The following is a 25,089-nucleotide window of genomic DNA, read 5'->3' as shown; positions in this document are numbered from 1 at the left end:
CTTCCGAAGGCTTACTTGGCAGGAGATGATGAAGTCGCCGGGAATAGCTGTTCCTGCTATTCCAAAGGTCGAAGCACCAGTACAGGCCTTCTGGTTCGATCAAAGGAGGAAAGGGTTTCACAGGACGACAGCAGTGCAAAGGAGAATTCCTTCAGCGGGTCACCAGCGATTCCTCGGTCCAGCCTCTTGGTTGCAGGATACTTGGCTCCTGTATTCCTTCGTTCGTGAGAACTCAGGAGATCGACATGGTAGTGGTGTTTCCAGCTCCCTCTTATCCACGGTTCCCTTCGCGCCAAAACGGAGGGGAGCCAATGGGAGATCCGCTCATCAACACACATACCATACGTGGACCAATCACGGACCACGGTGGTCCCAGGCATTCACACCACCCTAGACTCTCTGGCACCCAGGATGTGTATTGGGACCAGACATCCCAGCCCACACCCTGGAGGCACACAAACGACATGTAGAAGCCCGCGAAAGCAACCACGTTTCGCGGGAAAGTACATGCCCAAATAAGGAAGGCCCCGGGTCTCTCCACCTGGGGAAGGTGAAGGGAGCAAGACGGTCAGTGGACAAGACAAAGGAGCCTCGTGGTCTGGCCATTTTGGGAGCCAGGCCACCATTTTGGGTTCAGTGCGAAAAACGCGCTCAGAACGCCAAAAGGAGCTCAAAATACACAAAACGATCGCTGCCACCATTCGAGTCCCTGAATGACTTGCACCGATCAAATACCATCCTAAAAGAGTATCTAGGGCCTGTAGAAGGCTAGAGACCCAAGAGAGCTGTAAGTTAGCTTACAGTGCCCTCTTGTGTCATGTTGCACTAAAGCCGCAACATGATAGAAGAAACTACGGGAAACAGCGTTCCCCGGTACTGACTGTCTTAAGGGCATGTCAGTTTCCCCGTAAGAAAAGAGCGAAAGCCCAGAGGAGTGCGGCAGAAGGCTGCACTTCTCTGGCAAAGTCAAGAACAAGGTGAAAACAACAGCAAAAAGTTTAGGGGTTGCCACATGGAAGGAAAATTACCTACAATTACGAAATCTTTCCTAACACTCGCCCCTCCCAGACTATGGACAGGGGGAACTAATCCACCCCTGGATGAGTCTCTTGTTCAGGTTGGTTAAACATTCTGGACAACCCATCAGCATTGCTATGTTGGACACCTGGCCTATGCTCAATAGTGAAGTCGAAGCCTTGTAGACTTATGGACCACCTAAGCAACTTTGGATTCTCCCCCTTCATGTTCATTAGCCACTTTAACGGCTTATGGTCAGTCTGCACAGTGAAGTGGGTCCCATAGAGGTAGGGCCTCAGCTTCCTTAGGGCCCACACAATAGAGAAACATTCTTTCTCTACCGTGGACCATCTGAGCTCTCTGTCCTTAAGCTGGCGACTAATAAAACCGATAGGGTGTTCCTTACCCTTCTCATCTACTTGTGATAGTACAGCTCCTATCCCAGTGTCAGAGGCATCCGTCTGCACGATAAAAGGTCTTTGATAATCCGGAGCCCTTAGGACAGGGGCCTGGCACAAGGAGTCTTTTAAGCCATTGAAGGCCTTCTCACACTCGTCGGTCCAAGTTACCTTCTTGGGTTTCTTCGGAGTTGTGAGGGCAGTCAGAGGAGCAGCTATGGTGCCATAGTCTGCCACAAAATTGCGGTAATACCCCCTGAGTCCTAAGAAGGCTCTCACTTGGGTTTGCGTAGTGGGGGTAGGCCAGTCTTGTACTGCTTGTACTTTACTGGGTAGAGGCTGTATCCTCCCTCCACCTACTTCATGTCCAAGGTAAACCACTGAGCCTTGTCCAATCTGGCATTTACTAGCCTTTATGGTCAAGTGGGCTTTCTGAAGAGCCTGGAGCACAATCCCGAGGTGTTTCACATGGTCTTCCCAGGTGGCACTGAAAACTGCTATATCGTCCAGATATGCAAGACAGAATTCGTCCAACCCATTCAACACATGATTCACAAGCCTCTGGAAAGTGGCAGGTGCATTCTTCAACCCGAACGGCATTACCCGGAATTGGTAAAGGCCGTCTGGAGTAGAAAATGCTGTCTTCTCCTTGGCATGTTCTGCTAAAGCTATTTGCCAATAGCCAGCAGTGAGGTCAAACGTGCTGAGGTACTTGGAGGCACCCAAAGTATCCACCAGCTCATCTGTTCGAGGCAAGGGGTGTGCATCTGTCTTGGTGACAGCATTCAGAGCCCTGTAATCCACGCAGAACCTCAATTCAGAAGTGCCTGCCTTTGGAACCAACACCACAGGACTGGACCAAGGACTACTAGAGGGTTCAATCACCCCAAGGTCTAACATTTTGTTGACCTCGGTCTTAATATAAGACCGTACTTTATCTGACATCCTGTATCCCCTACTTTTGGTAGGTACACTGTCTCCTGTATCAATGTTATGTTTGCACCAAGGTGTCAAACCAGGGGACTGTGAAAACAGGGGGGAAAACTGCCTAAGCAAACTTTTCACCTCAGCCTGCTGATTCGGAGTCAGGTGAGGGGCCACTCGGACACCCTCAATGGAGCTATCTGAAGGACCGCTCTGGAACAAGTCGGGGAGAGGTTCAGACTCCTCTTCCTCAACGTCTGACGCCAGTAGCAGTGCTGCGATTTCGACTCTTGGGACGAAAGCCTTCAGCCTATTTACGTGAAACACTTTTGGAGCCTGTCCAGGCCTTCCAAGGTCCACTAAATAGTTCACCTCACCCAGGGGCTCCACCACTGTGTAAGGGCCTGACCATTTGTCCTGTAAAGCTCGAGGCCTTATTGGATTCATGATCAGGACTTGCTGACCAGGTGTAAAGTTGATGAGGGAAGCTTTCTGGTCGTACCAATGTTTCACCAGCGCTTGCCCTGCCTTCAATTTATCACTAGCCAAGCCCATCAGAAGTACCATCCGTTTTCTGAGCCCTAGCACATAATCAACTACATTGGTAGTAACAGGGGGAGTGGGCATCTCCCATCCCTCTTTGACGATGGCTAAGGGTCCCCGTACGGGATGACCAAACAGAAGTTCGAAGGGGCTGAAGCCAACACCCTCCTGTGGTACCTCTCGGTAGGCAAACAGCAAGCATGGTAAAAGAAGATCCCATTTTCTTCTCTGAGGCTCCTCCAGAGCCCCAATCATGCTCTTTAATGTTCTGTTGAAACGTTCCACCAGACCATTGGTCTGGGGGTGGTATGCAGAAGAGAACTTGTAGGTGACCCCACATTCTTTCCACATAGCCTGCATATACTTCGACATAAAGTTGCTGCCACGATCCGACACAACTTCTTTAGGGAAGCCAACCCTAGTAAATATGCCGAGTAAAGCTTTTGCAACTGACTTGGCAGTTACAGTTTTCAATGGGATGGCCTCAGGATACCTGGTTGCATGGTCGAACAGGCACCAGGATAAACCTATTGCCCGAGGATGTTTGCGGGTCAAGGGGACCAACGATGTCGATCCCTACCCTTTCAAATGGTACCCCCACAACTGGGAGCGGTACCAACGGAGCTTGGATTGTCGCGCCAACCTTACCAGACAACTGGCAGGAGGCACAACTCCTGCAGTGACTTTCTACTTGCACCCCCATCTTGGGCCAGTAGAAGTGCATGGATAACCTTTGCTTGGTCCTCTTCATACCAAGGTGACCAGCAAGGGGAACTTCATGCGCCAACTGCAGGAGGAAGGGCCTAACAGCAAGGGGAACCACCAACCTCCTATGGTCTCCTTCTGTAGACTCTGTGGGCTCACTATACAGGAGTCCACCTTCCCAATAAATCCTATGCTTCCCAGGAGGTTCACCCTCAAGCTGGGAGCAGGCCTGTCTCCTTAGGCCTTCCAGAGATGGGCACTCACGTTGGCCTTTACTGAATTCGTCCCTATCAGGACCTCCTTCAACTAACAAGTCTTTTAGTTCAGGATGATCGTTGGGGTCGAATACTTCAGGCATCGCCACCTCCTCGTCAGGCCCGGGCGATTGACCAACTTCCTCCACCGCAGTGGTAGGCGAGCAAGGGGGAATATTCTCTTTCCCTCGTTTTGACTTGTAGACTCCTTTCGCCTTGGGTTTCCCCTTTGGCTGGGGCGGCGTATTGGACTTGGCCAATGCTGCCCGTGCTTGAGACCGTGTGTAGGGTCTTTCGGCAGTGTCTCCTACGAGCCCTAAAGCTCTGAGATCATTACCCAACAAGACCTTTCCCGGGACGTTTCTCTGAATGCTCACTGGAATCCTGACTGCTGTACCATTTAAAGTAAGATTTACAGGTATTACTGGAAACATACGGAGGGGGCCGTCAGCCAACTTAGTGGGCATCAGAGTAGCTCTGGCAACTTCCTCTGAGTCTACCAAGGTAGAATCCACTACAGTGCGACTGCACCCACTATCCCTAAGAGCTGGAGTATCTACTCCATTGATCAGCACACTGTCTTTAAAGTAGTGCTTGGTATTATCCGGAATCCTAGCATAAGCCTCTGCGACTTTAGGCTCCCAGGGACACTAAAACTACCTCAGCCTCTATCCCGCTGGGAAATGAGTCTGAGGAGAAGGATGCTCCTGTAATCTCTTCTTCCTCGTAGGAGGAGAAGGCCAGATTAGCGGAGTGGACCCCCAAAGGTCTAACCTTACAACGGGGATCCCCCTTCACGTGGTCAGGTGCTCCACAAGAAAAACAAGCCCCAGTGGGTCTGTTTACGTAGGGAGGCTTATTGTAACCAGAGTTCTGTTTCGGAGGCTGACCTCCACTACCCTGTGAGTTCTCTTGTGTCTTACCCTTGTTTTTCTTTTTGTGGCCCTTATGGGAAGAAGATTTAGCAGATTCCCCACCCTCCATATCTTTGGACTTTTTCCCTTCCTCCTGCTTACCAGGATGAGTTTTGTCCTTATGGGACACTCGATGTGACACCCATAAGTCTGCTGCAATGGCCAGCTTCTTAGGATCTATCTCCTTCGAATCGGCCAAATGCTGCTTAAGCTCCGGGGAAGAAGAAGCAAAAATGTGTTCCAGCATGACAAGATTTATCATGCCTTCGAAGGTAGAAACCTTATAACCTTCGACCCAGCCAGTTAGGTTTTTCAAGGATTCAGCGACATAAGATACCCAAGTACCACCTTCCTTTTTCTTATACTCTCGAAAACGCTTTAAATATTGGGCCGGAGTCTTCCCAAACTTTAAAATGAGAGTTTGCTTTAACATTGCAAAATCAGCTCGCTCAGCCTTTGACATTTCCATAATGGCACTACAGCCAGAATGGGGCAGTCTACTGAGCAACCACGCAATCTTATCAGCATTGTCAACTTCTTGAACTTCGCATGCATACTCAAACGCATTCAGCCAGTCCATAATGTCATTCCTTTCTTCATACACACTGAGCAGATCTTTCGGAAACCGTGGATGAGAGGAGGCCCCAGACCCATGTCCAGGACCCTTGGACCCATTTGCAACCTGAAGCTTGGCCAGTTCCAACTGGTGATCCCTGTCTTTCTGTTTTTCTGCCTGTTCGATTTTTAGTTTGGCTATGTTGAATTCAAGCTCCTGCTGCCTAAACCGCAGCTCTTGCTTCTTGAATTCAAGCATAGCCTCCCCATCAACACTGGTAGAGGAAACATTAGACATCTCGTCCTCCCTGTCCTCGTGGTCGCGATGGATCAGTGCAGCGGCAGAACCGTCGGTTCTACCAGTGAGAGCAGCCCCACCACCTTCTGCACTGTCCTCAGAAGTTATAGCGTCAAGCTGCGCTTCTTGCCACGCCACGATTCTCTGGATCATTTCCAATGTTGTGCCTTGAGAGGAAACACCTCTCTCCGCACACATCTTTTTCAGCGTTTCTGATTTGGAAGCATTTAAAGTTAACAAGGTATTTGTTTCCATACTGTTTGATAGGACTATGGCCTTTTTAAAGTTATACTACAACAATTCACTACGTGTACTGGTTGGAATAACCTGAAATGCCCTAGTTCGAGCGCAACACTGGATACCTTCAGTCGTATCCCACCGCTGTACACCAATTTGTTAAGACGGATTTCTGAACTCTGTCCTGGTGGCGCAGAAGTTCAGAAGGCCAACCTAATTACTTGGAACAGGGTAACCTCTGGACAAGCCAGACCAATCAAGGTAGCGATCGCGGCGGTCAAGACTAGGTCTCAAGAGGGGTGAGGGTGACTGAAAGCCCGCAATGAGCACACAAAGCAAGAGCGCTTACAAACTACTCCAAACAGTTGTTATATCAAAAATAGATACACATTTATTTTAAGGCCTTTAAAACAATGACCGTAGCGAGAAAATCACAATATCACAATATTAAACCAACACATACCATATCAACACAATATATATACAAATACGACAGTCGCAAGCATTAGAGGCACGAAATGTGTAGTCCACCTGAAAGGGAAGGAAAACAGGCAGTGCGATAACGCTTTAGACTCAGTTCGCCTTCAGAGGCACCTAACTAGATGGAAGTCCGAGCCCTGCGAAGAGTGGAGCCTTGTGCTCAAAGTACCTGCCACGCCGGTGCCAACGGGCAAAAGGGGAAGCTCTTCGGAGGAAGTCAGGCAGTTCGGGTTAGTGCACAGCAGAAGGAGAACAGGTTCCGCAACTCAAGCGCAGCCTCCACAGCGGGCAGAAGCAGAGCGCGAGTACGGCCAAAAGGGTGCTGTTTTTACACAGCAGGGAAAAGCAATGGGCTACTGCAGGAGGGCGACCAGATCCTAGCTAAACTACTCACCGGTCCCCGAAGCAAGCAGACCCAGGCTTCTCCACGTTAGTTTCAGCAGCTGGCAGGTTCAGAAGAGCAGGGAACGCCTCGTAGTCGTGTAGAGCAAAAAGACGTTCCAATCGACGAAACCAGCACAGTTTGTTGCCGCAGCAGGACAACGGAGCGGCCGTGTGTATTCGAGCCAAATGTACACTCCTCCCTTCAGACTTGGGAACGCCAAGTGTACGAAGCGTGGGAGAGTGACAAGGACTCGAAATACAACACAACCTGGCGGCGGTTACAGAGCAGGACTCCCTTGTAAGCTGGTCAGTCAACTGGATGGCCCAGAGACACTTCCGAAGGCTTACTTGGCAGGAGATGATGAAGTCGCCGGGAATAGCTGTTCCTGCTATTCCAAAGGTCGAAGCACCAGTACAGGCCTTCTGGTTCGATCAAAGGAGGAAAGGGTTTCACAGGACGACAGCAGTGCAAAGGAGGATTCCTTCAGCGGGTCACCAGCGATTCCTCGGTCCAGCCTCTTGGTTGCAGGATACTTGGCTCCTGTATTCCTTCGTTCGTGAGAACTCAGGAGATCGACATGGTAGTGGTGTTTCCAGCTCCCTCTTATCCACGGTTCCCTTCGCGCCAAAACGGAGGGGAGCCAATGGGAGATCCGCTCATCAACACACATACCATACGTGGACCAATCACGGACCACGGTGGTCCCAGGCATTCACACCACCCTAGACTCTCTGGCACCCAGGATGTGTATTGGGACCAGACATCCCAGCCCACACCCTGGAGGCACACAAACGACATGTAGAAGCCCGCGAAAGCAACCACGTTTCGCGGGAAAGTACATGCCCAAATAAGGAAGGCCCCGGGTCTCTCGACCTGGGGAAGGTGAAGGGAGCAAGACGGTCAGTGGACAAGACAAAGGAGCCTCGTGGTCTGGCCATTTTGGGAGCCAGGCCACCATTTTGGGTTCAGTGCGAAAAACGCGCTCAGAACGCCAAAAGGAGCTCAAAATACACAAAACAATCGCTGCCACCATTCGAGTCCCTGAATGACTTGCACCGATCAAATACCATCCTAAAAGAGTATCTAGGGCCTGTAGAAGGCTAGAGACCCAAGAGAGCTGTAACTTAGCTTACAGTGCCCTTTTGTGTCATGTTGCACTAAAGCCGCAAAATGATAGAAGAAACTACGGGAAACAGCGTTCCCCGGTACTGACTGTCTTAAGGGCATGTCAGTTTCCCCGTAAGAAAAGAGCGAAAGCCCAGAGGAGTGCGGCAGAAGGCTGCACTTCTCTGGCAAAGTCAAGAACAAGGTGAAAACAACAGCAAAAAGTTTAGGGGTTGCCACATGGAAGGAAAATTACCTACAATTACGAAATCTTTCCTAACACATATAGTGAAGGAAGTTCTGCTACCAGCCGCGTCGCTACTGCTGATTTCGGCGCTCCGTAAGTTCGCTGCTAGGTGATTCCTCGCTTACCTTGTGAATTTCGTGCTCTCCCTAACTGCTACCTATTGACTCTCTTCCATTTAGACTCCCCTCTCCTTTCTCATCTCGGCCACATACCGGGTCAGGTTTTTCACCAACAAGTTATCGCTCCCAACATCCATTCAAGCTGTCATCACTTTCTGCTTTCCCATCCAAAGTAAATTAGCGTGTTTTCCCAAACACCCGTTCCCTGCGTTACTTGTTTCCATTGGCTGCAGTTTAACCTTCTTTCTCTATAAGGGAGGGCTTATGTTACTGTTCTTGGACTACTATAGTGGAGACTGGTATCCCTGGCCACCTTACAGTTCTTTGTGACCTCAGCATAATCCTACAGTAAGTTCCAGCCTGTTACCTCTCCTGAAGTCTTTCAGCCTCTCCTTCACTTTTGAATACTTATCTGTCTGTTCTGCTCCTGTAGAGAGTTCATCTCCATTACAAGTTGTCAGCTACACCGAAGACCTCTACTACCTCAAGACCTCTTCACCTGTGAGCGACATCGTCCAGGGTTTTCTTCCCGAGAGGGTTTCCCTGAGGGTTTTGCTCCTTCCCACACTGGTTCTGTATTGTTCCCGGTGTGGGGGGAGTAGAGCTATCTGGGGCTACTTTCATTGCAGCATTTGTATCCTCCATGGGAAGTCGCTGTTAAAGCAGGTTAGTGATACTTTCAAGATTGAATGTTGTCAAAGAAGTTATCAGCTATCAGATAACAGATAACATTTGAACCCATTTGAACCCAGTGAACTAAATGGGCAAAGTACCTCGATAGATCCAGTTATCAACCTCTCCAAAAACAAATTCAAAACATAAGATATGAACGTATGAAGTTTGTTCAATGAAACTGGGAGAGACCCAAGAAACCACCATGGTTATTTCAGCGAAGCATAACACACGTTTTCTTTTTGACTGTTGAGACTAAGAAATTGCGTAGGGGAGCAAAGCCAGTGAAGGTAGGAGAAATGTCCCCTCCATCTCATCAGACCTTCAATACTTTTGTTGAACAAGACTGTGACCCATAGGCCTACATGGGGAAACAAGAGAAGAGTCAAGTTTAATAAAGACGTTTTTGTTTGGGGAAAGCTACCAGACCAAACTGAGTTTAACTGCTGATCCCTATTGAGTTTGCCCTTTTGTTTTCTCTAGTGGTAGGGCCAGTTAGTGTAGGTTTGGACTGATTATTTTGATGTGACATCCTGACGAGCACCTTAAATTTACATTTGAATTATAGGGAAGTGCTTATAGCAAAATGGTCAGATGAGTTTTTTATGTTAAATAAAAACTGCTTCTCAGAAAAATGTCTCGTTTTTGAGTCCTCTTTCTGGCCCACCACACAGCAAAAATCGTTTTTATTTTGAATAGCTAGGATGACCTAGATAGGACCACATCAGGAGTTGGGCAGAGTGGGAAAATGCGGCGTTAACACTATTACCGACGCATTTACCACTTTGCCCATTCTGGATATGGCCCAACCTCGATACTTTCACCTCCAGCTCTAAGCTGGAGGTGAATGCGCCAGCTGTATGGACATATTCAGAGCTATTGCCGCTGGCGGTATTAGTGCTGGCAGTAATTGCTCCATGCATCCCCATTGGGTCTGATAGACCCACTGGGAATGGGGACTTACTGCTTCCCCCACAACTCCGCCAGACCAAGTTGCGGTAACGCTAATAGGATTGGGCGGTCTCCTGGTGCGATTAGGGCCGGGATACCGCCCAACCCCTGATTAGGCCCATAGTTATTACACATATTTTTGTCACTTAAATCTGGTCTAATCTATTGATCTTTTTCTGTTTTCATTTAATTTATAAATGCCTTTCGTGTGTTTACATATTTTGTATTCTTTTAATTTGTATGACAATTGTGAGTTCATTTATTAAGCAATAATCCCCAGTTCCAAGGGCTTGAGTGGGTGATAACGACCCGGGGCTAGAGTTAAAGGCCTGATCGTAGCGAGGGCCTTTAGCAAGGGTCCCCGTTGCCATTATCACCCGTTCCAGCCTTTGGAACGGGTGATTATGGCTATTAGCACCCTAGGTTGCCAATCCGGTTCATTCAAACAAAATACTCACTAAAGATGGTGGACATGCTTCAGGAAAATAGAGCTCCATATGGAGCACTTCTTCCATTTTCATGGCAGCTAGTGAGGATACCGGGAGGAGGCAACAGCAACGGGCCCCGCCAGCAAATTAATCAGGTAAGCGCGACTGGGGGAGGGATTAAAATTAAGAAGGGAAGGGGGGAGATGGCAGGGTTGGGGTAGCATCCATCAGGTTGCTCGGACCACGAGCTTGGATCGGTAGATTCAGCCTGCGATCTGAGCAACCTGATTCGTTGCTCCCATATCCCTGGGTGCTAATAAAGTTTTCGACCCTGAAGAAGCAGGCACTTCAATTAACCTCAGAAGTATTCAAGTAGTGTGAAACACGTTTTGTCCCTTGTTTGGATCTATTTTAATTCATAAACTAATTAGAATGGTTACTTTGAAAACAGTTTGCTGTAAATAGAAAGATATCAACCTATCCCTTGGAGGTAGTTTATTTTACTTAAATTTGTCAAATGTCATAGAAAGGAAGTTGCATTTTAATTTGATTGTTTCTGTTTGGTTATATATTCAAAATGTGTTTTTATTTAGAGGATAACGGTTTTGTGCACCAGTTTGTCATAAGATCATGTTGTTTTTCCTATACCACTTGTGATTTTCTGAAGCTTATCAGGCTCTCTAATGGCGAGTCTTGACAGAGCAGCCCAGGCCTAACTCTCAGGATGTGAAGGTGGGTAGGGTAGTTCACAGGTACAGTGCACACTTCTCATTAACACCTAATGGGATCTGGCACACACTATATTTGTTTTAACATTGTAGTTTTATTTGAAGAAAAGGCAAAGAACAAAATACTCTCACAGGTAAGTAACTTTTTTAAAACGGAAGATGCCATAATTTGTGAGGTAAATAAGAGTTTTAAGAGTTATTTAGAATTAATATGGAGTCCCTTCTAGAAAGAACAAGGCAGGAACAGGCAAGTCAAGGATTTTCTATCCAAGCTGGAAAGTTAAAGAGAAGGCCAAAGAGACAAATAGTGTGAGTATGGGATCTCTTTGGTGGAAAAGGGTCACCTTTGTGCTAAAGAGCCCCAAAAAGCAGTTCCTAGAGTTCTGTTGGAGAGAAGCCCTCAAGAGTTTCTTGATGATGAAGAAAAGGACCAGCGAGGAGCAAATGTATGAAGGACAGATTTTCCAACAGTACCGTAGAGTCAGGACAACCATGGCCTGGGACTGAAGAAGCAGCTCTGAAGCTGGAGGTCAGTGGTTTCCAGATGTCGTTGCTGTGAACATGTTTCAGTGACCACCTAGGGATTCAGTGATGAGTCTCCTGCTCAAGGGGAAACTCCAAGGAAGAAAGCAAGTTTGTTATTGACTTGAAAAGTCACACAGAAGAGGGACCGGCTATGGAAGAAGGACAGGGAAAGCAAATTTGGTGGTGCAGTTGAAGAAGTCGAGGAGCACAGGCCTGTGGAGCTTCCCAGTTGAGTGAAGTGGAACCAGAGTGCTTGCCTGATGTCCTGCGATGAAGACTCTCTGGTCGGTTTGGTATGGTGAGTCTTTGGAATCCTGACCAGTGGTCAAAGTGTATGAAAAGAAGTAATGGAAATATGATCCCTGCTGGCCTGCTCCCGCTCCCCACCAACACCATTACCACCCCCCCACAATACAAACCCCTAAACAAATGCTGCTGCTGTTTAAGGAAACGTTCAGTGCAGTGCAATGAAGTGCAAGTTTCAACTTCTTCCTATAATTTTATTTTAAAACAAAACCAACCCGGAACAGTTTCTTTTTAAATAAAAGAATAGGAACAGTAACACTTAATTTAAAAAAGTGGAGGAGCATCGCTCCCAAATGCTCCGGCCCACTTTGACCACTGGATCCTGACCACGAAGGGGCACCTACTTCTGTACCTGGCGAGTCAGATACAGTCAGGAACTTCAGAAAGACAAGGGGCCTCATTACGAGTATGGAGGTAGCCATGGAGCTATTAGCTCCATGGCTGCCTCCGTACTGGGCTCCATTACCTGGTTCCTACAATTGGGACTTACCGGGTTACTCCGACATAGGAGGACACGGTAAGTCCTCCTTGCAGGAACCCATCCCCATTCACATTTGAGCCCCCATAGGGCTCAATGGGAATGGAGAGGGAGGTAATAACGGGCATATTACATCTGGCCCGTTATTATTTCCTCTTCCCTTCGTGGGACCCGGAAAAGACATCTGGTTTTACCAGACATCTTGTACGGGTCCCGCGATGGGAAGCTCATAATACGCGCACACTGAATGAAGGGGGCTGGCCCCGTACTGGCCCCCTTCATTCCGGGAGCGCAAGCCTTATAATGAAGCCCAAGATCTCCGAGCAGGAGCTGTGTTCTAGTTGCAACAGCAGAGGTATCATAGATAAACATGATGGTGGCCCACACAAACTAAGTGTCAGGGAAAGCAGTGTATAAGCTACCTGTGAATGTCTACCTGAGGACTAACATTAGGCCGGTCTATCATAGACAGAAAAGGAATGGTGAGGTAAATACTGAATGGCAGGAACTCTGGTCAGAATCCACATTCCAGACAAGTGAAGGGGAGTGCAAAAAAGAATAGTGGACTCCAAAAAGAACAAACTTGACACTTGAAAAGAAAACAACCTACTAGATAACACTGAAACAGTGTGGACAGATTTGCATATCTATATGATATGATATATGATATGATATGATATGATATGGCATTTGTAACGCGCCTATACACAAGTGTTTCAAGGCGCGACGAGGCGCGGGGGAACAGGGGAAGACAGACAACAATCCTACTAGGCCAGGTGTCATTCAGATCGCGCAAGGGGAGAGGGGAAAGGGAAAAGTGCAAGGGGAAGGGGAGAGTGGAAAGTGCAGTACATGGTTAGTAGAATACAAGATAAATAATAGGGCCAGCTGGTGGCAAGTGCAAGGGAAGTGCCGGGAGGAGGGGCTGTAGGATACAGAGACAGTCCCGTAGTGCAGGTACGCAGTGCAGGGAAGAGTGGCTGGGCCAAGGACCGAGATCGGTGAGTGGCCCAGTTGCAGATTCAGTGCAGGTTTGCTGATTTTAGCAGGGGAGAGAGGGAGAGAAAGCGGAGGCAAAGAGGAAGGTTTTGAGGTGCTTCCGGAGCGGGAGATGGTTCTCCTCAAGTTTCAGGGAGGCAGGAAGGCTTTTCCAGAGGGAGGCCCCTGCTGCGGAGAGAGATCTACCCCCAACTCGTTGCTTGGAAAAGTGGCTGACCCTGAGGGAGCTGGAGGTGGATGAGCGAAGAGCTCGAGAAGGAAGATATTTAGGAAGATAGAGTTGAAGGTATTTTGGGCCAAGGCCCCAGAAGGCCTTATGGACAATGCAGAGGGTTTTGAACTTAATCCTCGCAACCACTGGGAGCCAGTGCAGAGATTTCAGTCCTGGAGAGATACGATCCCTGGGCTTGAGGCCAAGGACAAGTCTCGCAGTCCTGTTCAGGATGAGTTGCAAAGGGCGGAGAGTAGAGGCAGGAAGATTTAGATAGAGGCTGTTACAGTAGTCCAGCTTCGGGAAAACCAGGGCTCTAGAGACAGTGAGCTTCTGGGGGAAGCAGAGGAAAGGAAGGATACCTCTGAGGAGGTGTAGCTGGTAGTGTGACTTCTTAGAGACGTCAGATATGTGAGGAGAGAAAGAGAGTGTGGAGTCGAAGATTACCCCGAGGTTTTTTGCCTTGCAGGTAGGAGCAGGAAGAGGGCCAAGAGAGGCCGGCCAGAGAGCTGCAGGGAAGGAGGCAGCGGGTGTGCCGATGAGTAGAATCTCAGTCTTACTGGCATTAAGGCAGAGGTCATTGGCAGCACTCCATTCCTGGATAGCAGAGAGACAGTCAGAGATGAGAGAAGGAGAGGAGGTGCCGAGGGTAGCCTGAAAATGAGCTGGGTATCATCCGCATAGCACTGAAAGTTGGGGCAGAGAGCGGCGATGCAGTGAGCAAGAAGTGCCAGATACTGGTTGAACAGCCAGGGGGAGAGGTTAGATTCCTCGGGGACACCACAGGTAGAGAAAAAGATGTCAGAGAGGAAGGACCCCAGTTGGACCTGAGAGGGTCGATTGGAGAGGAAGGAAGTCAGCCACGCCAGAGCCTGACCAGTGATACCCAGGTTATCACGGAGACGGTTGAGCAGGATGGTGTGGTTGACAGAGCAGGGATACCAAACAATGGCCCGCATTCCGACGTGGGCGCAAAGGGATACCGGGCACCATTAAGGACATCAGTACCAGTAATCCCTTTGCGCCCTATTCTGAGGTGCCTTTGTGGGTCCCGCTATGGGCGCCTGGTTTTACCAGGCGCCGTTAGCGCGAGCCGCAAAGGGACCAGGGAGCAAATAACGGTACAGCAAATTGCAGTACCGTTATTAGCTTCCACCCTATTTCCATTGAGCCCTATGGGGGCTCAAATGGGAATGGGGATTGCCTTTTTCAATGGGGACTTACCGGTCCCTCCAAGGTCGGAATGGACCGTAAGTCCCCATTGAACCAGCTAGGAGTCGGTACCGTTATTGGTGGCAGCCATGGAGCTATTAACACCATGGTTACCACCAATCTCGGTATGAGGCCCAATGTGTCCCATTACAAGTTCAGAGGTGTGGCCAAAAACTGTGGCACCACTGTATTACCTCCACCTTACCACAATGCCGAACTACAGGTTTGAAGGTAAAGCAGAGGAATAACCTTCAGCAGAATGCTGCAGGGTAATTCCTCAGCTTTACAGCCAATAAACGGCCAAATTGGTGGAATTACCAACAGCGGTAATTTTGGGGAAATCCCCAAGGAGTCCTATGGACTGCCATAAATGGGGACTAACACCACCTACCATCACTTGTAATCCAGCAGTAATTCCGCAGGACCAAGTGGTCGTAACAATAAATCTGTTTGGGGGTATCTCCGCGGATTTACCACCAAGATACCACTAAACCTGCAATGAGGCCTATACCTATGAACACTTTACATATATGACTTGAAATAAACTTTGAATTTCCTTGTACACACTGTATTTCTCCTTTCTATTCTATTCAACCCACCGAGCACTTCGCGCTGCTGCCCTGCAAGTGTGTCTGTCTCTGTCCCTTCTGTCCATCCTTCCTCTGGATCATCCTGGAGTTAACTATATGGCTCTCAGATTTTGAAAATAAAACATTCTAAAACACTAAATAATCTAGGGCTACAAGGTGCTGATAAACCTAGCGTGACTTTTATATTAAGATTCTTTTTTAGGTTTAAAGAAAGTTGACCATAACAAAATGACACTTCGTATGAAACTTTCAGGAATCCTGTACTAGCCTACCACCGCCCATAATCACTGGGTCCAATCAATCCACGATCCTGTGCAGGAGTAGTGAATACTAAGAAGGTGCTGTGATTTGTAAACACACAAACCGATAGAGTACATTCTTTACATCAGATGTCACAATTGAAAGGGTTAGACAATGCCTAAATGTACACTGAACAGTACCAAATTCCAATGAAACTGTCTAAAACACCCAAGGAGTGCCCAGTACATCAGAACCATGGGCACACATACATTTAGTAGCAAAACGGTGGGACCTGTCGATGTGATTGGAGGTTCAAACTAGTTCATAGCAATAATCACAAAATGGAAGTCAGTGGAAATGTTAGTGCAGTGCCTCTGTTTAACGGTGGCAAATACTGCACGAGGGTTAAGCAAAGCACATAAATCAAAGCAGAGGCATCTGTTTGTGAAAAGGAGGAATGCAGGGGAAAACCATGTCCGACAGCAGACTTCTCAGAGGAGCTGAAAAGAACAGGATCTGTCCAGGATCTGAGATACTCTTGCATAGATTACCAGAAGCTGGTAGCAACTCTCACATGAAGCAGGGTGCTAACATGCAGTCAGGGACCACAGCACCTACAGACATCTTAGCAATGGCATGATGGACAGCAGCAAGACACCACACAGCAGTGCTCAAGACCTGCCAGGGGGACAAGCTTCTATCGAACTATCACTTTTATGGTTTTTGGGGGGAAGATTGCAGTGGGGGCCAGGGATTCCCACGCAAAAGTGGCGACGAGGCCAAAGACATGCCCGGACCCGGCGTTGATACATTTGCATAATTTTTCACTAGAACGAGGGAATGATCTCTCTCGTTCCACGCTTGGGGGAGGGTGCGGCTCACGCGGCGGCCATTTTGTCCCTCACACACGGATGTTTCACGGAGCTCCGGAGGGGCCTGTGAGTGCCATCCAGGCACAATTTTTGGACACATGAATAGCGAACTGCTATTCCTACATGGACATACCTGGGAATTTCAATTTATTGCAATTTTCGAGGTGTAAATCACTGAGTGAAGGTGAGGCACCGGGGGGAGACTGGCTGTTCTGAGACTACTATCCTATGCCTCCCTGGCTCCATTTTTGGACAATCCTCAGTGCTGGGCAATCTGGTGACTTGCCACTGGACTACTGTTCCTACTGGAATCTCTGGTGAGTGCTGTGTGCACTGGTGCAGAACTGGTGGGGAGTTTTGAAGATCAAGGAGGCCTGTAAGGCTGTGGTCCTGGTGTGGAAGGTGGAAGATCAAGGTGGCTGTGAGGAGAAGAATCAAGCAGGGTGAGTTGCAGCCACTATGCAATACTGAAGGGGTGCTTGTGCGCTTTGACTCATGAATGATCCAGCAAACCAGGACGGGGCGCAGGCAGCTGCACAACAGCAAGGATTACTCCAACTCCAGCAATGGCCCAGATGAGGGCCCCGGTGGCCCTTCCACCCATACCCGAGTTTGACGTGTCTGGCCCCCCATCCAGTCTGGGGCCTAGGTGGAGGGGATGGATTGATCGCCTTGACATGTACTTTCGGGCAAAGATGGAAACCAGTGATGACATCAAGCTGACCACATTACTGTATGCCGCAGGACCAGCTGTTCATGAGATTTTTGACTCCCTCCAGCCCGCAAACGCCACCTTTTGCCGGAGCAAAGACAGCCCTGCACAACTACTTCCTTCCACTGGTCAATGCGGACTACGAGCGGTTCGTCATGCTATCCACTAAACAGAAAGAAGATGAGACTCTCGATACCTTTCATGGTTGTTTTAGGAGACTGTCAGTGGCATGTTCATAGGACAACTTCGATGACATGGTCATCCAAGGGTGCTCCTCAGGCAAGTTGAGGAGACAGGTGCTGAGAGAACCCGGGATCACCCTTCCTCGCATCTTGGAGCTGGGCTGCTGCTGGGAGATTTCCGAGGTACGTGCATCAAGGATGGAAGCGGGGTCCCGGACGGCCAAGTCAGAAGAGGTCTGCGCCGTGGGTCGTGGCGGCAGGGGTGTCCGGAGACCGGCTAGCAATTTCTGCGACAGGGGCGGTAAGCCGGGAGAGGCATGCCAAAAGTGCGGGTATGACTTGACCCACCCCGTTGAGTGCCCTGCTGCAGGGAAGCTGTGCGGGCGGTGAGACGTGACAGATCATTTCGTAAAGGTGTGCAGAGCATCCCTGCCGGTGATGGTGCTGAGGGGTCCAGTGCGGTTAGGGTTCTTCAGACAGTCCCGCCCTCCAAATGTTGCCCAGGTAGAATACGGGGAGGAAGGACCCAACCTGACGAGGAGGAGGAGGAAGAGGAAAACATCTTCTTCGTGTCAAGCATTCGCGCCCTCCAGTCCAAGGGCCGAAGACAGCCGAGGTGCATCGTGGCAGTCAATGACTCTCCTGTATCGCTGCTGATGGACACGGGGGCATCAGTCAACATCATGGCCCGTGAACATTATGATGCCATGCCCTGCCCCCCAGACTATCAACCCCGAAAGCTTGCATTTTCACGTTTGGGGGCTCACATCCCATTCCCCTGGATGGTGTATTTGTGGCTCGTGTGGGGCATGGAAGCTCGAAGATCAAAGCACATTTCTATGTAACGCCGTCCGTACCAACACCTTACTAAGCTGTGCGGCGGCCGAAGCCCTCGGACTGGTGAGCTTTGCATACTCTGTATATGTGGAGGACATACAAACGCTGCTGGAGAAATATGCAGGCCTGTTGCAAGGGATTGGTCGCATGGCTGGTGATCCAGTGAGACTGCACGTCGATGAGTCGGTGCAGCCCATTGCCCTCAAACACCGGAAGGGTGCCATTCCATCTGAGGGAGTTGGTGGACAAAGAGCTGGATAACTTGGTAAACCTTGACTTCATCGAGGAGGTGGAAGGTCCAACGCCTTGGGTGTCCCCAATTGTGGTTGTCAAGAAACCCAAGCAACCCGATTTGGTAAGAATTTGTGTGGACATGAGGCTTCCCAACAAGGCAATCAGGAGGGAATGCCATCTCACACCAACTATTGATGATATCATTGCAGAGCTGCAGGGGGCTTGCTTCTTCTCGAAGCTTGATCTCAGGGCTGGATATCACCAAGTCCTCCTGCATCCAGAGTCAAGGTACATCACGACATTCACGACCCACCGGGGTCTATACCGGTACAAGCGACTCAGCTTCGGGATTTACTCCGCGGCTGAGGTTTTGCAAAACATTATCAGAGGGGCTCTGGCGGACCTAGAAGGCGTGCTGAACATCAGTAACGACATCCTGGTGTTCACCAAGTCGGAAGTGGACCACCTACAGAGGCTGGCAAAAACTTTTGAGAGGCTGCAATCAATGGGCCTGCCACTCCACTGCGAAAAATGTGAGTTCCTGAGGACGAACATAGAGTTCTTTGGATTCATGTTCAACGAGGGTGGGGTGTCTCCAGACCCTAGGAAAGTAAAGGACATCAGGGAAGGGAGACCTCCAGAGAATGTGTCCGAAGTGAGAAGCTTCCTGGGAAAGGTCACCTATTGTGGTCGCTTTATCAAAAATCTGGCATCCAGGTCCGAGCCTCACCAAAAAAGAGACTGTGTGGCAGTGGAGACCATTGGAACAGGCTGCTTTCGAGGACATTAAAAGTGCCCACAAAGAGGAAGACACGATGGCCTTCTTTGACCCTGCTTTGCAGTCTGAAATCGTTGTGGACGCCAGCCCATTTGGCCTGGGAGCAGTACTAACGCAATTGGGGCAGGACTCCAGCGTTCGCCCCGTGGCCTATGCCAGCAAGGCTCTGTCAGAGACGGAGCAGCGGTATTCTCAAATAGAGTGAGAAGCGCTGGCCGTTCTCTGGGGGTGCAGGCTTTTCCGGCTGTACATCCTGGGGAGGCCGGTGACCGTTGTGACGAACCACAAACCCATGCTGCCGATCCTGGCCGGCTCGTCCTCAAAACCACCAGCGAGGATTAAGAGGTGGATGCTGGCCCTGCTTGAATATGGGGTCTCGTTGGTGTATCGGCCTGGTGCCAACAATGCAGCGGACTACCTCTCTCGCCATCCGGGGAGTCGCCAGGACGGAGAGGCTGACCCCTGTGCGGAAGAGGCCAGTGATCACATACAGTTAGTGGTTGAATCGGCCACCCCGAATGCCCTGCCACTCGAAGAACTGGAGGTGGCGGCTGCGAGCGACGAGTGCTTCTGCATCCTCAGAGCGGCACTGCAGCAAGGGTCATGGAAGTGTGTCCTGGAGTCGCTGGCTGGGCGCACGCAGGAAGCGAAGGTGGTGCTCGAGCAGCTGTGGAGAGTGCAGGAGGAACTGTCGTTCTCAGATAAGGGACTATTGCTGAGAGGAGATCAGATCGTGGTCCCGCAGGCCAAAGTTCATGAGGTGATCGGCCTGGCACACCAAGGCCATCAAGGGGCTGCAAAGACCAAAGCCCGGCTATGTCTCAAGGTGTGGTTCCCCGACCTTGAGAGATGGGTGGATGAATATGTAGCTTCATGTTTGTGGTGCCAGGCAGCTTCGCCCGCCGAGAGGGAACCTGCCATCGAAGCCATGCCCCACGGCACGCGTCCCTGGGAAGTTGTCCATGCTGACTTTGGGTCCACGTCACAGGGAATGCATTTCCTGGTGGTGGTGGATGAGTACTCCAGATACCCGGAGGTGGAGTTCATCCAGTCGGTGGCATTCAAACACGTAGTGGTGGCGATGGAGAAGGTGTTTGCGGCTCATGGTCTCCCTAAAGTACTCTGCTCGGACAATGGGGCTCCATTCCAAGGCGAACGATTTGATGCCCTGATGGAAGGCTATGGAGTGCATCATAGGAAGGTCACCCCGCTGTGGCCAAGGGCCAATGGAGAGGTCGAAAGGTTGATGCGCACTTTAAACAAAGTCTTCCGGATTGCACAAGGTCAAGGACAGTGTTTGGAGAGGAAACTCTACCAGTTTTTTGCGGGTCTTTCGAACAACCCCGCACACCTTGAAGGGCGTGGCCCCGGCCGAAGCCCTATTCAAGCGAAGCCCGAGAGGGTTGCTGCCAGATGTGGGGGAAAAGGAGCTGGGAGTCATCGATACTCAACGGGTGGAGCTGGAGCAGCAACTGCAGACTGAGCAGGAGAACGAAAGGAGGGGTCTCCAACCTCAACAACTTGTGCCCGGGGATGAGGTGCTAATAAGAAACATGCACCCCCGCGGGAAGCTGTCGCTAACATATGAACCGGAGCCGCTGCACGTTATAGCAGTCAAGGGTTCCATGGTGACTGCGTCGGACGGCCGAGCTTCGGTCACAAGGAACGTCAGTTTCTTCAAGAAACTGGGGGAGCCCAGGACTGAGGCACCCCTGGATCAGGACATTGTGGACATACCTGATGAGGGCGGGGGTTAAGAGCCCCTCCCTCGGTCTCCTGTGAGAACACCAGCTGACAGCGGGACTCCAATCCCCGAGGCAAGCAGGAGGTACCCCCTGAGGACAGGGCAAGGGAAACCTGCTCATTTCAGTGACTTTGTCTTGGAGCCGTGACGGAGTCCAACCCGGACGGGCTTGCCCAGTGGGGGAGGGAGTTTGCTGTGAATAATGGGGCTCAGTGGGGATCTATGTGTTTGGGTTAACGGTGTTAGTGTGTTGTAGAGTTTAACTGTAGTCATGCCAAGTTTGATTTTGTTATTTGTTGTCCTCATGAAAAAGGAGGAGTGTGGTGCTACCCCTTTAAGGGAATAGCACGCAGCGAAGTGACGTTGCACTCCGCCGCGTGCCCTATAAATAAAAGGGGCATTCCCAGCCGCGTCAGTGCGACCGGGGACCCGAGCCTGATGCATGTCTCTGTGTGAGTCTCTGATGCGGTGTGGGCCGGGGGCTCACGGAAGATTGCAGTGGGGGCCAGGGATTCGCCCACAACAGGCCTCAGGCAGACCTGACAGCAGAACAAAGGCTGACGCAGATTCTCTCCAGAAGATCTGCAGGGAAAAAAGCCACACCAGAGCCTGTTTGGGCAAAAATATCCAAAGGGCCAGGACAGTGTATGTGGTGTTGTGGGACCACTGAGACAGTCCCACTGCCTATTAAGGGGTATTAACAAAAACATTTGACACAATAAATAGATTGCGAATTAAGTGCTATCAGAGACGTCATTTCACCAAAATGCCAGGGGTAGCGAAGTGACATCACACAACCCTTGACCTCTGATGACATCAACAGAAGTGATGTAATTTGACCCCACTCTGAAGTAACATCAAGGGAAGCCATGAAACACGACATTTCACCCCTTGACAAAACAGGAAGTGACATCACATAGCATTGTTCCTAAGTACAGTATGAAACGTATGGTTACGATATCACTATAATGTGATATACATTTCATACAAGAATGGATCCCAATATGTATTGTTAATATCAGTGTGTATAGGCCCATATTACCAAATTACTGTGAATGCAAGTGGACGTCCAAGGCCAAATGATAATGATGTGTTATTATATAGCACTTACGCTAAAGCGCTTTATATAGAACAAATATACATACAATGATATGATATGGCATTTGTAACGCGCCTATACACAAGTGTTTCAAGGCGCGAGAAAGCCTCTCTTCCCTGACCGGGAATCGAACCCGGGCCGCGGCGGTGAGAGCGCCAAATCCTAACCACTAGACCACCAGGGACAATATCACCCAACCTGTGTTGCTACGCATTTATCGACAGCAGAAGGATGAAAGGCTGAGTTGAGGTGTTTAAGAACAGCTTAAATCGCTGACTCATCCCCTGAAGTTCGCCTGAAATAAACCTTTAATGAGTCTAGCAATTATTGTATAGAATTCCAGAAAGACAAATGTGTTATTATTATTCTTTCTTATTTAGGGTTACTGCTCAAAGTGTTACATGTGTGGAACCTCCTGTTTTTTTAAGAGGCCTGAACCAGAAAGACAGTCCCTCCAGAAACAAAGAGCCACATGGCACTGGCCACAGCCCATGAGCTTACATTTAAATTCCCCTTTTTCTTTTTTTTTGCGGTAGCAAAGGAGACCTCAGGGGTCGCAGGTGTGACCCCTTGCATCCCCCAAATGACATCCCTGATTGCTAACTGAAAAATATACATTAAAAATAACACTCCTAAAATTAAAATGACTCAATTAGGTGAACAATTAATGAGATACCACACAGTTTTCTGCGCCAATAAAATTTAATAAATACAGGTTCCAGGAGGTGTTTAACTGACATCCTTCAGTTACGCACACGTGAGATGTGAGTTCCTGATGGGAGGGGGGCAGAACCTTCCTCCATTATAGAGATAGGAAGAGTGGAAAAAAAACACTAACCTTTTCCAACAGTCATTACTGAAAGGTCTGGTAAACAGGATCTGGGGATGGGTGGACATCAAAAGGTGGCATAATGGAACATTCCCGCCCATTGAAAAGAATGGGGAAAATAGAAGACAATGGGCCTCATTACGAGGTGGGTGGTAAGGGATTACTGGCAGCGGTAAGGGCACCTGTGCCCGTAATCCCTTACTGGGTGGTAAGGGAGTTCCCTTTGCGGGTCCTCCCTTAACGCCTGGTTTTTCCAGGCGTTAAGGACGGGACCCGCAAAGGGACTCTGGAGCTAATAACGGTACCGCAATTTGCGCTACCGTTATTAGCGCCTTCCCCATTCCCATTGAGCCCTATGGGGGCTAAAATGGGAATGGGGAAGGGCCCTGGTGAATGGGGAATTACCGGTCCCGCCAACCTTGGAATGGGCCGGTAATAGCTCCATTCACCAGGGCGGAGTTGGAACGGGTTTGGAGGCAGCCATGGTGCTATTAGCGCCATGGCTACCTCCAACCTCATAATGAGGCCCAATGGCTATTCATAGGAACCAACGTATTTTAAAAACACATTTTATATAAGTGTTCCTTTCAGCCTAAATCCGTTTTATTCATTTATTTATTTATTTATTTATTTATTGGACATTTGTATGGGCGCCTATACTAAGATGTTTCCAGGTGCCACAAGACAAGTTGGGCGGGGACGTGGCCGTGACGGGATATTGGAATCAAAAGGTAAAACAATATAAATGGTTATTTTGTCCTTGTGACAATCCTACCGCACTAGTGCATGAAAAGGTGGTAAGTGCAAGGGGAGGGGCAGTGCGTGGGGGAGAAGTGCAGGAGGTAGGATGCCGGGCAAGTGGGCCAAGGTGGCAAGTGCCAGGGGAGAGGGGGAAGGGGAGGAAGAGTGCGCTGGACTGGGAAGACCAGTTGGGCTAGTTTGGGAAAGGGGGCCAGAGGGCAAGTGTTGAACAGGGATGCTGGAGGCACTCATAGGAGTTGGTCTGGCCCCTGTATGACTCTGAAGGGACCAGGACCCAGTCACAGTGGCAGATGGAGAGTTAGCACGGGACTGGGTGAGGCAAGTCAGATGAGAAAAGGAAACTCTTGAGAAGTTTCCAAAATTTAAGAAGATCTAGATCAAATCTGGGGGTGGGGGGGCAGCTTCCAGTGGGAGGAGCCAGCCAAGGAAAGGAATCCACCTCCCACTATCTGCTTGGAGAATCGCTTGATCTGTAGAGAGTTGGAGCCAGAAGACGGAAGGACTCCGGCCTGAAGGTATTTAGGGAGGGAAAGCTGGATGTAAAGAGGTCCCAGGCCCCAGACAGCATTGTGAATGAAGTAGAGAGTCTTGAACTTGATCCTTGTGGTCACCGGGAGCCAGTGGAGAGATTTTAGGGCTGGAGAGATGCGGTCCCGGGCTTGAGGCCAAGAATAAGTCTTGCTGTCCTATTCTGGATTAATTGATGGGGGCCAAAGGAGGAAAGAGGCAGATTGAGGAAGAGGCTGTTGTAGTAGTTGAGCCTAGAGAGAACCAGGGCTCTGGAGGCGTTGAGCTTCTGGGGGAAGGTGAAGAAGGGTACAGTGCCCCTGAGGAGATGCAACTGGAAATTGGACTTCTTGGCAAGGTCCATGATGTGAGGTGAGAAAGAGAGAGACAAGTCAACGATGATCCCATGGTTTTTTGCCTCACAAGTGGGTGAGGGGAGAGGACCCAGGGAGACTGGCCAGAGAGAGGGGGGAAAACCAGGAGCAGGCATCCCGATGAGAAGGATCTCTGTCTTACTGGCATTCCGGCAGAGATCTTTGGCAGAGCACCATGCCTGAATAGCAGTCAGACAGACAGGTATGATGGAGGAGGACGAGGTAGGGGAAAGGCAGCTTGAGAAAGAGCTGCATGTCTTCTGCATGACACTGGAAATGAGGAGAGAAAATGGAGAAGAGATGGGCCAGAGGGGCAGGTAGATGTTGAAGAGCCATGGCGATAGGATAGAGCCCTGAGGGATGCCACGAGTAGAGAGTGAGGTGGAAGAGAGAAAAGTACCCATTTGCACTGTCTGTTGAAGGTCTGTTTGAGAGGCAGGAGGTCAGCCACGCTAGTGCCCTGTCCACGATGCCTGGGGTATCATGGAGACGGTTTATGAGGATGGACTGTGTCAAAAGCATAAGAAAGAATGAGGAGGATCATGACAGAGGGAGTATTAGAATCCAGGTTATAGAATAGGTCTTCAAGGGTGTTCAGGAGAGCATTTTCTGTGTCCATGGCTACCCTGAAACTGGACT

General features: G+C 49.6%; 1 protein-coding gene and 1 non-coding gene across 2 annotated transcripts in view; one reads left to right on the top strand and one right to left on the bottom strand.

The window, feature by feature from the left end:
* Positions 1–25,089, top strand: part of ARHGAP30 (Rho GTPase activating protein 30) — a 2,240,907-nt gene that overhangs the window by 903,131 nt on the left and 1,312,687 nt on the right. The gene's annotated exons all lie outside the window — the stretch shown is intronic.
* TRNAE-CUC (transfer RNA glutamic acid (anticodon CUC)) lies at positions 22,091–22,162 on the bottom strand. The gene has a single exon. It is a non-coding gene; the product is annotated as a tRNA-Glu (tRNA).

This window comes from Ambystoma mexicanum, chromosome 1p (genome assembly GCF_040938575.1).
Source record: "Ambystoma mexicanum isolate Mex_15411 chromosome 1p, UKY_AmexF1_1, whole genome shotgun sequence".
Lineage (NCBI taxonomy): Eukaryota > Metazoa > Chordata > Amphibia > Caudata > Ambystomatidae > Ambystoma > Ambystoma mexicanum.
The sequence above is the reverse complement of the archived record's forward strand: the minus strand, read 5'-3'. Positions and strand labels throughout refer to the sequence as shown.